This window comes from Scyliorhinus torazame, chromosome 6, assembly GCF_047496885.1.
Source record: "Scyliorhinus torazame isolate Kashiwa2021f chromosome 6, sScyTor2.1, whole genome shotgun sequence".
Taxonomy (NCBI): Eukaryota; Metazoa; Chordata; class Chondrichthyes; order Carcharhiniformes; family Scyliorhinidae; genus Scyliorhinus; species Scyliorhinus torazame.
Genome location: NC_092712.1, coordinates 104460370 through 104470481, shown reverse-complemented (window position 1 = coordinate 104470481; position 10112 = coordinate 104460370).

Here is a 10112-nt window from a genome sequence, read left to right as displayed (position 1 = left end):
AGCATAGAGAGGTACCTGGAGGCCAACGATAACGGGGAGGTCCGAGTGGGGATGGTATGGGAGGCGCTGAAGGTGGTGGTTAGGGGAGGGCTGATCTTCATTAGGGCCCACATTAGGGCGTCCAGAACGAATTCGACATGGTGACCACCAGGAAGGCGGAGGTGCAGTGGAGGAAGGCGCAGGGGGCGATTTATGAGTATGGGGGAAAGGCAAGCTGGATGCTGGCGCATCAGATTCGGAAGCTGGAAGCAGCTAGGGAGATCAGGAGAGTTAAGGACAGGGGAGGGAGTGTGGTGCGGAGTGGGGTTGGCATCAATGGGGTCTTCAGGGACTTTTATGAGGAATTGTATCGGTCTGAGTCCCCACTGGAGGAGGGAGGGATGGGCTGCTTTCTGGACCAACTGAGGTTTCCGAAGGTGGAGGAGGGACTGGTGGCAGGATTGGGGGCCCCAATTGGGCTGGAGGAGCTGACCAAAGGGAGAGGGAGCATGCAGGCGGGGAAGGCACCGGGGCTGGACAGTTTCCCGGTGGGCCCGTTGCTAGATAGGACCTTTAATGAGGCAAGGGAGGTGGGGGGCTTTGCCTTCGACGATGTCCCGGGCACTGATCTCCTTGATCCTGAAGCGGGACAAGGATCCCCTGCAGTATGGGTCTCACAGGCCGATTTAGTTGCTAAACGTAGATGCCAAGGTGCTGGCGAAGGTCTTAGCCACGAGGATTGAGGATTGTGTGCCGCAGGTCATCCACGAAGACCAGACGGGGTTCGTGAAGGGGAGGCAGTTGAACGCGAATGTGCGGAGGCTTTTGAACGTTATCATGATGCCGACGAGGGAGGGGGAGGCGCAGATAGTGGTGGCGATGGAAGCTGAGAAAGCCTTCGATAAGGTAGAGTGGGGGTACCTGTGGGAGGTGCTGAAGAGGTTTAGGTTTGGGGAGGGGTTTATCAGGTGGGTCAGGCTGTTGTATGAGGTCCCGATGGCGAGTGTGGCCACGAACAGGAGGAGGTCCGAGTACTTTCGGTTGCACCGAGGGACGAGACAGGGGTATCCCCTGTCCCCCCTGCTCTTTGCGCTGGTGATTGAACCCCTGGCTATGGCACTGAGGGAGTCGAGGAACTGGAGGGGGTTGGTGCGGGGTGGGGAGGAGCACAGGGTCTCGCTCTATGCGGACGACTTGCTGTTATATGTGGTGGACCCGCTGGGGGGAATGCCGGAGGTAATGAGGATCCTCAGGGAATTTGGGGATTTCTCGGGTTACAAGCCTTACATGGGGAAGAGCGAGCTATTCGTGGTTCACCCAGGGGACCAGGACAGGGGGATTGGCGAGCTCCCACTAAAAAGGGAGGAGAGGAGCTTCAGGTATTTGGGGGTCCAGGTGGCCAGTAGCTGGGGGCTTTGCATAGGCTTAATTTCACAAGGCTGGTGGAGCAAATGGAGGCAAGTCAAGAGGTGGGATGCGTTGCCATTGTCCTTGGTGGGTAGGGTGCAGGCAGTCAAAATGACGGTGCTCGCAAGGTTTTTTTCCTGTTCCAGTGCCTCCCCATGTTTATCCCGAAGGCCTTTTTTAGGCGGGTCAACAGGAGCATAATGGGGTTTGTGTGGGCGCGAGGGACTCCAAGGGTGAGAAGGGTGTTCCTGGAGTGGAGTAGAGATGGGGGGGGGGGGGGGCTGGTGTTGCCCAACCTCTGTGGGTACTACTGGGCCGCCAATGCGACGATGGTGCGCAAGTGGGTGATGGAGGGGAAGGGGGCTTCATGGAAGAGTCTGGAGACGGCATCCTGTGTGGGTATGAGTCTGGGGGCGCTGGCAACGGCGCCGCTGCCACTCCCTCCAAGGAGGTATACCACGAGCCCAGTAGTGGCGGCTGCCCTCAAAACCTGGGGGTAGTGGAGGCAGCACAGGGGGGAAGTTGGGGCCTCGGCGTGGACCCCAATACGGGGGAACCACCGGTTCGTCCCACGGAGGACAGATGGAGGGTTTTCGGGGTGGCACAGGGCAGGGATACGAAGGTTGGGAGACCTGTTTGTGGACGGGACGTTTGCGAGCCTGGGTGAGTTGGAGGAGAATTATGGGCTCCCCTCGGGGAATACCTTCAGGTACTTACAGGTAAGGGCGTTTGCCAGGCGGCAGGTGGTAGAATTCCCGTGGTTGCTGCCACGCACAGTACAGGACAGGGTGCTCTCGGGGGGTGGGCGGGAGTGGGGAAGGTCTCGGAAACCTACCAGGTGATGCAGGAGGAGGAGGTCTCGGTGGTGGACGTGAAAGGTAAGTGGGAGGAGGAGTTGGGAGAGGAGATTGAGGAAGGGACGTGGGCAGATGCCCTATGGAGGATGAACTCTTCATCTTCGTGCACGAGGCTCAGCCTCATACAGTTTAAGGTGCTGCACTGGGCACACATGACCGGAACAAGGATGAGCCGTTTTTTGGGGGCGAGGACAGGTGTGTTAGGTGCTCAGGGAGCCCATCAAACCACACCCATATGTTCTGGGCATGCCCAGCGCTGGAGGAATTTTGGAAGGGCGTAGCGAGGACGGTGTCGAGGGTGGTAGGATCCAGGGTCAAGCCGGGCTGGGGGCTCGCAATATTTGGGGTTGCAGGGGAGCCGGGAGTACAGGAGGCGAAAGAGGCCAGTATTCTGGCCTTTGCGTCCCTGGTAGCCCGGCGGATGATTCTTCTTCAGTGGAAGGACGCAAGGCCCCCAAGCGTGGAATCCTGGATCAACGATATGGCGGGGTTTATTAAGTTGGAGAGGGTGAAATTAGCCTTGAGAGGGTTGGTACAAGTGTTCTTCAGGCGGTGGCAACCGTTCTTAGACTTGCTGGCAGAACTGAAGACATTGGTCAATGGCAGCAGCAACTCGCTGGGGGGGGGGGGGGTTACTTAATTTTTGTTTATTCACACTGGGGGATCTGAGGGGGTGTATATATTTGCTATGTTGGCTTTGTGTTAAGTCGGGGTGTTAATTCATTATTTATGTACAGGGGGGAGGGGGGTATGGATGGTAGTTTTTTTGACTGTTTTGTATTTAACCCTGTTGGGTTCCTTTTTCATATTGTTATTGATATTCTGTGAAAACCTTAATAAAAATTATTTTAAAAAAAATATCCTGGTTAAATTGAGTGCTCTGTCATCCGAAGAAATACAGGTGGCAAATGCCATTATGTTTTGATAGGTGTTATAATGGGATCAGCAATAAAGGAACATGTTAAAATCTGATGCCAAGTTAACAGAATCTCTAATGTGCAGATGTATGTGGGCGGTACAGTGGTTAGCACTGTTGCTTTCCAGTGCCAGGGTTCCAGGTTCGATTCCCGGCTTGGGTCACTGTGTGTGCGGAGTCTGCACGTTCTCCCTGTGTCTGCGTGGGTTTCCTCCGGGTGCTCCGGTTTCCTCCCACAAGTCCTGAAAGACGTGCTGTTAGGTGAATTGGACATTCGGAATTCTCCCCCCAAAAAAATGTGCGGACGTAGAGATGCCAGCAAGCTGGTAATCAACCAATCACAGTCAAAGGTTCACACAGACAACCAACCAGGAAGTTAAAAGCCTGAAATTTCCTTCACTTTTAATTTAAATTAACAAATAATTAAATAAATAGTTATCATTGGATTAATAAAGAAGCTAAAATAAAGATAAAAAACCCTTTTTTAAATTGTCTTTTAAAAATGTGTGCTTTTTATATTTATGGAGAAATTTGACATTTCAAAAATGTAAAATTAGCTTTTCTGGACTAGAGTGGTTACTTATATAGTAATTATGAACTTAGTACACCATTTAAATCACATTCAACAAAGATTTGTTTTTTCAAGGGTTTATACACAGAGACGAGGGAAAGTGGAAGTTCTTGTCTGTTCAAAGATTTCCCCCTGATTGAAGTCTGAGTGTGCTGTGGAGAAGCAACTTCTGGATATCAGCGTTATTCTGCATTAATAGCCCACACCAACCTTTGGATATTCGTGCTTAACATGCATCTCTCCATGCCTGAAGTTGCTGCACTGTTTCATAAAAGTGAACATCATTAGCCTTGCCTTTCTGTTGTGAGAAAAATCTGGCCTGCTTTGCTCAGGGCTGTGAGGAGACCACATCACTCAATCAAGATTGGATTTGACCAATTCCTAACTTTGCTTGAATCACCACTTTGAACCACTAGATGGTGCCTAGTGTCTGCTCAAAATAGTTCCTTTTCTGCCAGATTTTATAGTCGAGAATATATCTCAGGTCTGTTAAGAAACAAATTGCTCAATCTTAATATATATTTGACCGCGTCATTACTTTATTTTTGAAAATATTTTTATTCTGTTTTTAACATTTTAATATTTTATACTTGAAACAAAACAATGTAAAACAACAAGAACAACAGAACCCCGCCCCCACTCTACCAACCAACACCCAAACAATAGCCCCTGCCCCTACCCCCCCCCCCCCCCCAGCAGCTGACGGTAACCAACTCTTTAAACTGAAGAATAAACAGACTCCCATCTATTGTGGAACCCCTCAATCACACCCCTCAAAGTAAATTTTACCTTTTCCAATTAAACCAGGGGCTGGTTTAGCACAGGGCTACATCGCTGGCTTTGAAAGCAGACCAAGGCAGGCCAGCAGCACGGTTCAATTCCCGTCCAAGCCTCCCTGAAGAGGCGCCGGAATGTGGCGACTAGGGGCTTTTCACAGTAACTTGTGACAATAAGCGATTTTCATTTTTCATTTCATTTACAGGAACTCCATTAGGTCCGCCATCCATACTGAGGCATTGGGTGGAGAGACTGACCTCCAACCCAACAGGACCTGCCTGTGAGCAAGCAGCGAGGTGAAGGCTAAAACGTCTGCCCCCGCTTCCGTCTGCAGCTCCAGCAAGTCCGACACCTCAAGTATGGTCCCCAGGGGACTGGCTCCAAGTCCACGTGCAAGATCGGCGACATGGTGCTGAAAAAAGACCCCAAAATTTCTCCAACTTTGGGCAGGACCAGAACATGTGTAAATGGTTGTCCGGACCTCCCCCACACTGCTCGCAAGTGACCTCCACCTCCTCAAACAACCGGCTGATCTTTGCCCTTATCAGGTGCGCCCTGTGCGCCACTTTTAACTGTATTAACCCCAGCCTCACACACAAAGTTGAGGCACTCACCCTCCGCAACACCTCACACCTCAGCCCTTCCTCCAATGCCACCCCAGCTCCTCCTTCCACTTGGCCTTAGCCCTCTCCAGCGACGCCATATGCTCCTCCAAAGTCTTCCCACAAATCATCGAGATGAGTGTCATTATTTTTATATCTGAATTAAAGAATTATTTTTATCTGGCCAACAAAATGAAAGTAACCTGTTCAGAAACACATTCTTATGCTGTATTGTAAAATTTTGACCCTTGAAACGTTATCATTATAGTTCTGATATCTGCTCACTATAAGATACAGGAATATATATTGTAACGGCGTAAGTAATCAACAATCAAAGAAGTGTTAACTATAAAAGTTAGTTTTTGCTTTGTATAGGTCTGAAGTTTTCTTTGAGTTGCTCCCGCTCTACCTCCATCACTTTGCAGGAGCTCGGCAAGAAACGTACATATGCAGGTAAATGGTACTTTCCGTTGTACATCTGGCAAAGTTTCAGTGAGGGAACAGGAACAACATGGAGGAAATTCGCTTTGTCACTGTGTAAGCATGATCCTGCATTTTAACATTGCCTTTTAGTTTAAACGTTTACCGAGTAGATTGCATCTATCTGTCAACTGATTTCACCCACACATAGAAATGTTAATGGACCATATTAAGCAAAAAATATTAATGGTTTTGACAAGAAACCATGGTTTGCTTATTATCTGTGATAATGTATTCAGCCCACAGTTAAGTTTTCCTGTTCAGATCATTGTATTTCATTTTACTTTTCAGTTCTACCATTTTTTGTCTTCATAAAATTATATATTTTCCTCCTGAATGCTATTGAACTGAATACTGATAAACTCCCAGACTTGCTATTTTCTATTGACCATTAGGGGGACTGTGCAAAGGTCATGGTGTAGACAACTGATCCACTACTACCACATGCCACTCTGCGATAGTTTCAAGATAAGCACGGTTCTTAATCCTGTCTTAAAATGTCATGAGGAAGAGTTTCCCTGAACTGAACTGGAAAAGGGGTATCTCACTGCTTTATCTATTTGGAACATTGTCCTTTAAACATCTACTGTAATAAATCAAATTATATTTTCTTTATTTCAGAAGGAGGACATAATGTCTAAGTGTGAGATATAGACATCTTAGTAGAATCATCTGTTCACAACTTGTTTTGCCATGCGTTGAAACGTTTATTTTACAGTGCTCTCGATATAGTTTAAATCTTAATCTAAAAGGCTACGTATAGCTAGAATCTCAGCAATCTGTATAATACTTGGCTTATATCGGAAAAGCAATTTGGGACCCTTAAAATTTGCATCCAGAATGTCTATCATTTTACAACCAACACTAAGGCAGATGGATAGGATTATTTATAAAAGAAGAGAAGCACCTGTAGTAAATTTACAGTTGGGGAAACAACAGCTTCTCCAATATTGAAGGCACAATGAATAATTATATCCTCAGTCCTTCCCATGCATCAGCACTGGGAACTCTTGTTAGTAAGTAGCCATAAAAGCTTTGCTATGTATTCTCCTTAAAAAATGTGTTCTTAAATTGCAAGGGAAAGACTTTGATATGTGAGCTAAATAGCCATTCTTTAAAACAGAATGGTTGTTATGTTTAGGACCCGAGACGTTCTCAAGCTTTATTTAAGCAAATGCCAATGAAACTCCAATGGCTAAAGAAAACTCCTCTGAGCACACATTTTGTGCTTTGGTGTTGAACAATGGTGTTCGTCAAATTTCTTCTACGTGAAAACAACTTTCCTTTCGTAGGCATTAGGTATTTGCTTTAATTTAAATTCAAACCGCGTCACATACTTCTGCTTCTTTGCCAAATGAATTGAAGAGAAAAAGTTTCATTAAAATGAGCAGTTCACTATTCAAAAACAAATTGACGTTGGCAGCTTGAACTCTGATTGATCCATACTTTTTGTGTTAGCAGAGAGCTCTAGTTTTATAATTTTACGCCGTCATTAAAATAGGGCACTTACATACGCTCTTGTTTATTGTGAATTATTTGTACTTTTTATACTTGAATGTAATTTGACAATTTAAACAACCTGATAAGCTCTTGCATTATGGTACTGCTACGAAAGTCTTGTAATAATCATATCTCACTTAATCCTTTTCTGTGGTCTTTCAAGGCACAAAACTTATTTGTGCTTTATGCCTTAATGCCTCTAGCCAGGCAAAAATCTGGAGCATTGCATTTTGGCTCATATTCACTGGAGTCCTTTGTGTGCACATCATTAATGATTTAGATTTGATGTTGTTGAGAAACTGTGAATACTGTACTGATAATCCTAAACCTGTTTCATTTACTCTTCAGGAAAATCTGATGCTAACTCAATGCAGGCTTTGTTTGACATTTCTGATCAGTATAATTTCCTTTGTTTAAACACAGGGGTGGGGGTGAGATTGGGCTCATTGGCATCCTTTTTAGGCAGTATGATTGCCTTAGAGCTTCAAAATGATGTCCATTGTACCATGCTCACACTTGTTGGTCAAGGCATGCTGACGCAAGTGTTGGTGTGCTGGCACAGTGAATGTCCACCACAAGTATGTAGAGCAGGCAGATAATGATGCCATTTGGTGTGTAATGCTGATTTAATGCCAGCAATCCCACTTCACATAAGAACGTAAGAACATAAGAACTAGGAGCAGGAGTAGGCCATCTGGCCCCTCGAGCCTGCTCCGCCATTCAATGAGATCACGGCTGATCTTTTGTGGACTCAGCTCCACTTTCCGGCCCGAACACCATAACCCTTAATCCCTTTATTCTTCAAAAAACTATCTATCTTTATCTTAAAAACATTTAATGAAGGAGCCTCTACTGCTTCACTGGGCAAGGAATTCCATAGATTCATAACCCTCTGGGTGAAGAAGATCCTCCTAAACTCAGTCCTAAATCTACTTCCCCTTATTTTGAGACTATGCCCCCTAGTTCTGCTTTCATCCGCCAGTGAAAACAACTTGCCCACATCTATCCTATCTATTCACTTCATAATTTTATATGTTTCTATAAGATCCCCCCTCATCCTTCTAAATTCCAATGAGTACAGTCCCAGTCTACTCAATCTCTCCCCGTAATCTAACCCCTTCAGCTCTGGGATTAACCTAGTGAATCTCCTCTGCACAACCTCCAGTGCCAGTACGTCCTTTCTCAAGTAAGGAGACCAAAACTGAACACAATACTCCAGGCGTGGCCTCACTAACACCTTATACAATTGCAGCATAACCTCCATAGTCTTAAACTCCATCCCTCTAGCAATGAAGGACAAAATTCCATTCGCCTTCTTAATCACCTGTTGCACCTGTAAACCAACTTTCTGTGACTCATGCACTAGCACACCCAGGTCTCTCTGCACAGCAGCATGTTTTAATATTTTATCATTTAAATAATAATCCCTTTTGCTGTTATTCCTACCAAAATGGATAACCTCACATTTGTCAACATTGTATACCATCTGCCAGACCCAAGCCCATTCACTTAGCCTATCCAAATCCCTCTGCGGACTTCCAGTATCCTCTGCACTTTTTGCTTTACCACTCATCTTCGTGTCGTCTGCAAACTTGGACCCATTGCCCTTGGTCCTCAACTCCAAATCATCGATGTAAATTGTGAACACAACACTGATCCCTGAGGGACACCACTAGCTACTGATTGCCAACCAGAGAAACATCCATTAATCCCCACTCTTTGCTTTCTATTAATTAACCAATCCTCTATCCATGCTGCTACATTACCCTTAATGCCATGCATCTTTATCTTATGCAACAACCATTTGTGTGGCACCTTGTCAAAGGCTTTCTGGAAATCCAGATATATCATTAGCTCATTATTGCGGATGCCTTGTCCCGCTCCGTAACCTTGCCTGCTGACCCGCCGGCATTCGTGCAACAGATCAAATCAGGTGGAACTATGGGCCAGCAACCTCCCGGCGTCGGATGAAAAGGTGATTCGCATTCGCGAGGAGACAGCCAAAGACCCTCTTCTGCAGCGTGTCATGCGCCACCTCGCCGATGGCTGGCAAAAAGGGCAGTGCCCTCAATTCTTCAATGTGAAGGACGACCTGACGGTAGTTGATGGCATCCTCCTCAAGCTGGACCGCATTGTCATTCCACTCAGTCTCCAGAGCTTGGTGCTCCGGCAAATCCATGAGGGACATCTGGGTGTCGAGAAGTGCAGGCACAGAGCCAGGCAAGCTGTCTACTGGCCTGGGGTTAGTCAGGATATCTCAAATATGGTCCTCAACTGTCCGACCTGTCAACGCTTCCAGCCTGCACAGGGCAAGGAGACGCTTCAGCAGCACGAAATGGTGACCTCCTAATGGTCCAAGGTGGGCATCGACCTCTTTCATGCCAATGGTTGTGATTATGTGTTAATCATTGATTATTTTTCTCACTACCCAGAAGTTGTGAAGCTCTCGGACCTCACATCCAAGACCGTCATCAAGGCCTGTCAGGAAACTTTCTCCAGGCATGGTATTCCACTCACTGTCATGAGTGACAACGGTCCTTGCTTCAGCAGCCAAGAGTGGTCAAGATTTGCCCAGCTATATCAGTTTCATCACGTCACTTCCAGCCCGCATTACCCGCAGTCCAACGGGAAGGTTGAGAAAGGGGTGTACATAGTGAAGCAGCTGATCTGCAAGGCCGCGGATTCTGCTTCTGATGTTAACCTTGCACTGCTTGCGTACAGAGCAACCCCTCTGTCAACCGGCATGTCACCGGCTCACCTCCTGATGAACAGGGATCTGCGGACGACTCTTCCAGCCATACACTTGCCTGACCTCGATCACCTCCCGGTTCTGCAGAAGATGCAGAAGCTCAGGGATCGGCAAAAGCAGAGCAAGATGCTCATGCCACTGATTTGCCTGTGCTACTCCCGGTGGATGCTGTTCGGATCAAGCTACCTGATGGAGGCCGGTCAGCTCCAGCTGTTGTTGTTCGACAGGCTGCTCCCCGATCGTATGTTGTGCGTATGGCTGATGGCTCTGTTGT